Source organism: Molothrus ater, chromosome 3 (genome assembly GCF_012460135.2).
Source record: "Molothrus ater isolate BHLD 08-10-18 breed brown headed cowbird chromosome 3, BPBGC_Mater_1.1, whole genome shotgun sequence".
Taxonomy (NCBI): Eukaryota; Metazoa; Chordata; class Aves; order Passeriformes; family Icteridae; genus Molothrus; species Molothrus ater.
In genome coordinates, this window is record NC_050480.2 from 77,213,400 (window position 1) to 77,219,831 (window position 6,432).

Consider the following 6,432-nt stretch of genomic DNA (forward strand, 5'->3'; position numbering starts at 1 on the left):
TAAACAAGGTGAGACGTCCTTCCGCAGCCCTGCCGAGGGCTCGGGGGCGGCCCGCCGGCTCGGGGCCCCGGGGCTGTGCCGGTGTATCCCGGTATATCCCGGTGTGTCCACCAGTGTGAGCAGAGCTGTGCAGCGGTGGGATGCTGACCGCGGCTCCCCCGCTGACAGAGCTCCGGCAGGTCCAGCCTTTCCGGGGATTGCCCTTGCGGCTGGGGTCGAGATGTTGGTATTAATTTTAATATAAAAAATAATAACAATAATAATGGTAGTGGCTTAAGCTGCCCTAAAAGCAGAGTCCGCTCCGCTGCCGGGCGCGGGGGCTGATGCGGTATCTCATGTGCTGGCCGATTTTTTTCTCAATGAAGCAATCAGTTTTTTCCGGGCAGCTCGGGGCCCCGCATACTTAGGGGAGCACTGGTGCTTGTACCCTGGTGCTGCCGGGTGGGAGGAGTTCTACCGACTCCAGACTTGTCTTAATCCGTCCCAAAATTAAAACGGAGGGGAGGAGGGAGTGCGGGGGAAGGGAAGACAGGGGGAAAACGTAAACCTTTTCGCAGAGAAAGCCATGAATGAGGTCGGTGTGTCTCCGCCCAGCACCACTGCGGGCTGTCGGTTTGGTGTTTTTTGTTTTGTTTTGGAGGTTTCTTTTGTTATTTTTGTTTGGATTTTTGTTGTTGTTTTGGTTTGGTTTGGTTTTTCAGTTTTTTGTCTTTTTTTAAAATCCGTTCCCTTTTGTTTAAATAACAGGAGTTTATATATATATTGAAATTTGATGAGCAGTTCTCTGAACTCCTAATGAGCCTGATATGTACTACGTAGTTTTTGTCTGGATGTTGGTGGTGATTTTCTTTGAAACAACGACCAAAAAAAGTCCAAACCGAACCAAATACTCAAACCTCTTCCCCCAATCCCCTCCTGCCCCCCAAAAAGGGGGAAAAAAGTATACAAGCTAACAGTAAGAAGAGAAGAGGTCTGTGAGGAGAGCACGGCTCTGTCCTGGAGCTGCAGCCTTTGCAGGGCAATGCCAAGGGACTGTCTGTGTCTTGTGTGTCCTTTCCCCCCATCAGCACAGGAGAGGATCAGAAATGGGAGAAGGGTTGTTTTGGACGCCTGTGAATTTGGGTGATACCTGTTTTCAAGGAGTAGAAAGAAGTGAGTATGACAATAATGAAATAACCAATGGAGGAGTCAGTCCCAGAGGTGCCTGCTTTGAGGCAGAGAAACAACCTCTGAATAGGGCTCCAAAGAGGCTAGGGATGCTGCAGTCAGGCTCCAGTCTTGACAGGGGAGGCTTTGGAAATGCCTCTCCAGAGCATTGCACCTGCCTCATGTCTTGTCACTAGGAGCTGTAAGTGCCCTGTTTTACAGTTATAAGATAAATACCATGAGAAAAGGGTTGTCATGATTTTAAATTTGGCATGGAGAAGATGAGCTTCTGGCAGCAGAGATTTAACCTGGTGAATGTCACTTGGGTAGTGAGGAAGGGCACAGATGCAGTGATCTGCAGCAACCCCTAGGACGACCTACAGACTCAGTGTTTGCTATTTGCTGTAAAATGAAAAGGTGCTTTTCCTGCCTTTCCTCACTTATTCCCATCACCTCTGAATAGTTTGTAACTTTTCAGTACCATTTTTAGAAATGAGATGAGCAGTGCCGGATACTGAATCATTGCAAATAAGGACAAGCCATAAAGTTATGCAATACATTCTCCAGTATCACATCCTGTGATCCAAATCAAACATTCTTTTCTTAGTAGATGGCTTTTTACACAATTTCTCCCTTCCTCTCACCCTGCATACTCCTTCTGAATGTGACAAAGACCTAGGCTCTTTCATCAACCTTTGTTCTGTAAATAAATGTTTTCTGTTTAACTTTCTTAGTTACCCAGCATCAGCCGGAGCCACAGTCCCTAGCAACTCTGGAAAGGCTATCCAGAGCCTCCAAGGCCAACAGGAGAAAGGGGTGAAAGGAAAAAGGGATGGAAAGTCTAATTCATCCTAAGCCTCTGGTTGGAAATTCCTGATTTTTATCAGAATTGGGATTTACATCTGAAGAAGGGATTTCATATTCAAGTTTGGAATGAAGAGATTATAAATTTTGAGTTCTGAATTAAATCTACACTGTAAGGCACAGAAGGATACATACAGTGTGTAACGACACAGTTACCTATCCATCAAATGAGTTTTACTCTTTCAGAATATTTTAATTATTTCACTCCCTTTGCTATGGAATCCCTCCCCAGACCTAATACTTTGTAAATTTTGCTTTTTCTCTCAATTATGTCAATGAAGATACTGCCATTTCAGTCCAATGTTAAAGTAATAAGCTCTAAATGAGCAAACCCCTTTATCTGCCTCATAGAGACATGAGGTGTACATAATTCTATGCCCATTGTTTTAGTCTGTGTCATTCAGCTGAAGTTGTAGAGGAAGATCAACATATAACATGTGAGATGGGAAAATGAATGAGATCATAAAAGTCAGATCAAAGTCTGAAAACCAAGTCAGCATTGAAGCTTTGCCTAACTGCATCCAGTCTCCCGTAGCTGTCATGCTTAACCAAATGGGAGAGATGTGACTTGGAACATATCAGTCAGAATGTCAGGGCTAAAGGGATGCCATTGGCTGGTCCAAGTTTAAATGTCACGTTCACAACACTTAGAAACTCCTGTTTGAAGTAAACTGTGTTGGTAGTGGCAAATATGGTTTCATTGTATTTTCTCATCCAATTGAATGAGAGAAATTTTCTGTGTATGTATGATAAAACAGTTAGTGAATCAGTGGTACTACCAGAGAAGTAGCCAGCAGATTGGCATATGAGAAAGCTATCATATCTCCCCATGATCTTTCTGAAGACACATCAGAATGAAGTTAGTTAGGAAGGATTCCTTTTAGGACTGCTTACTGACTGACTTTTGTTCTTTGGACTTCATTGTGCTGATCTACCTTGCCTGGAAACTGTCACCAAAAGAGACAATGCAATTAGAAGTTTCTTTATCTTTTAAACAGACCCTACAATTATCTACTTCTGTGATGATATTGTCCAGTAGTATAGTGCTGAGTTCTTGCTCTGGAATTGCTCTTTCTGCAGGAAGTGCAGCTGCAGGAGTGGAAGGGGGGAAAGGGGGAGGTGAGGGCGTGTGTGTGATGTTCTCCCTGGAGCATTTTTCCTATTCTTAAGTATCCCAGAAGAGTCTATGGAGAAGGCCTTACATTTCATGCTATGGAAATCATCCACCAAAACTCTCCCCTATTCTGTATCCAAGGTTTATCAGCAGGTAAACAGCAAAAATAGGTGTAGAAATTGGAGTTTCTTGTTTCAGGGACTGAGAAAAAATATTAAATTAAAAGTGTGACATAAATCTGACCTTGTCAGATTTATGTCACACTTTTAATTTAATAATTTTTTAATATTAAAAGAAAATATCTTTTTCTGTAACTCTGATTTTCAGTCTATTTGATCTTTTAACATCTGCTTTTGCAAATATGGACTCTGTGTGGACAGGAGCCAACCCTCCCCTCCAAGCCAACAGCAGTCTTTCTTCCATTGATGTCAATGAGCTTAGATCAGAGTACAAGTCTTGTGAGTGATCAAAGACAGCCCTACATTTAAAAGACTTCCTTTTCCAGGTCAATCTGCTCCTTGTCCCTTTACAGAAAATATATTATCAGTGTACAAACACAAGCTAGAACAAAAAGGATAATAATTTTTGAAGTGGTAAAAGAAAGACCCTAATTTTACTTTTTTGCTGATTTACAAAGTGCAGAGCTGAGCCTACTGGGAGCATTAAACAACTATTAAGTGCCGAGAACTGTCATAGTGAGAAGACAGTTTTATTTCAGCAAAATTAATCCAAGTAGCTAGCTCAAAATATGCTTGAAAGTACCTCCCCATCAGTTGTCAAGGCTAGATCCCCGTGCCAATTTGAATATGTTTTTTTCTATTTTTTGTAATTATTTTTACTTATCGTTTATGCTATAACTCTAGTATCTTAGTAAGGAAAGCTAAGGAAAGTGATAAATCACGGGACAGCAAAGGGACAAATCTTTTCACCATACATCATTCACATACAAAAGCAATTCAAAGACATGGAGACAAGCATCTCTTCTTTAAAAAATCTTATGATTTTGACTTTTGGTATGTGCATCCTTTTTTTTTTTTTTTTTTAATGAGCTGCTGTCAAGAGGTAACTTGACAAGAAATGTACCCATTTGCATGAACGGCGTGTGTGGGGCTTACGTGTGTGTGAAATAAGGATACAATAAAGTATGTAAGGATAAATACCTGTGTGCCATATCTGCAATCAGAATCAAGCCTTAGGCTTCATTCTTCACTCAGACAACAAAAAGAAAAGGTGTTGTTGAATAACTCAGTGCAAGATTTACAACTAACTACACTGCAATAAAAAAATAAAAAAAAAACCCTCTAAAATATAATTTATGTACAGAAGCCAGTTAAATGAAGTAGAGAGAAGTGAGTCCAACATTTCTGCGAGCTGCCTTCTTGTTGTATTATACATTAATTGCAAAGAAAAAAAAGCAATTAATGAAAGTTCTTTGAGGTTTGCCATTATATGTTTGTTAATATGGGACCCAAAAAGTGTCTTTGTTGTCCTCAGGAAAAAAAATTCAGTGTATGAAAGATTAGTCTGCTCAGGAAGCAAAGAAGTCCTCAGCTCAAGAGTCAGTGATCTTTCTCTCTGGTTCTGGATTCACTTAGGTATTTCCAAGCAGTAGTATTACATCCCCAGGTCCTAGCTATGGCTGTGACCACAGCCTGTTCCCAGCCTAATCATCCCCAATAGTTTAAAAGTCTCCATATGTTGAATGCGATGCTGATGGGTTTCAGCATTAGCAAAAGCAAATTGACCTTCTAAATCACAGCACTGCCCTCCAAATCTGACTGTCAAGGCTGTGGGCTGTTGGCTCCCACAGCTAGACCTTACATTTCTCTGTTACCACTAACTCTCATTATTCACAGATGGCACCATTCCCAGAAATTAAAAAGTGGTTGTGTTATGTATATCCATATCAATCCTATCCCTTGCTAATTTAAATCAATCTTACATAGTGGAATTCTCTTTTGAACATCCCTCTCTTTTAGCTTTATGAAATAACCTGAGGAAAAACACTCCCTCATTGCTCAGATATAAGTACCATTTCTTTTCTATTTTCCACATTTGAAGTTACACTGGTATTGCTAAAGGAAGAAGGGGGGTGGGGCTTATTTATTTTTATTTCTTTTGTAATGGGCCAGGTGAGTAGAGCAAAGCCATGGGTGTAAGATCAGGAGAAAAGTGCTGTGCTTGCACATCCCAGGGAAACCCTTATAGATGAGAGAAGATATGAAATGCTGTGACTAGTTATTCCTAACCTTTTAAGATTGAACACAATCCAACCAGTTGCCATTAAAGTCTCTTTTCTTTTAGGGATGTATAACATGCATTTTTCACTTGAGGTTTCCTTGGGGAGTTGTTTTACAGACAAGTGCATGACCTGAACCAAATCCCTCTTAAGCAGGTTTTGCTTCCTCAGTTGCGCCCATCAGCATGATGCTGGTGGAGGCGAATGTGAGATGGAAACATGACAACTGGATGTGCTTCTAGGAGCTGTTCTCCAAAACCTCACTCTAATCCTTTGTCTTGCCAGCTTTTTGGGTAGCACTGAAAAATAAGCAGGCACCCAAAGCAGAGCTAGAAAGAAACATCATCCCCATCATTCACAAAGTCCTTCTTGATGTGCACAAGACATTCCCATCAGCTAAATTTGTATCCCATTCTTCACTGAGAAACTTTTTTTTTTTTTTTTTTACTTACAAATGTATGTTGCAGCTGCATTCACAGATGTAAAAGGTGTAAACCACCTTAAGACCGTTTCTGACTCTTCAGCATGAGTAATTATCTTACCTGGAATTGATTCCAGTTGAACAAGAGAAGGACTAGATAGAAAAAACATCCAGCTTTAGCACAGAAAATGGTAAATGTTTGCAGTAGTTGCCTATCCTTAATGTAACAGAAATGATGTGTCTTCAACTTTCCATTGGACTTACTTGTATATTTTTATACCAGAGCAAAAACTCCCCTATTAGGCAGTGTCTGTTCCACATGAAAGCACTTACAAACCATAATCAAGTTACTCCTTAGCCTTTGCTTTGATATACTAAATCTAAATAGACTTACCCTGTGGAGTCATTCAATTTTACTGCCAATTTTTTAATTCATATTCTTGTGGTTCTTCTCTGAACTACCTCCAGTTTGGCAGCATCCCTCATGAGCTGCTGATATCAGGACCAACATTATTCCAATACTCGATGCAAGGGTTAAGGTGTTACAATGTCAAATGCAGAAGTAACAGAAGCCCTTTACTGCCCTTTGATGGATAGCATCTCTGCACACCAGAAAAGATTGCACAGGCCTTCTTGGCAACAAGATTT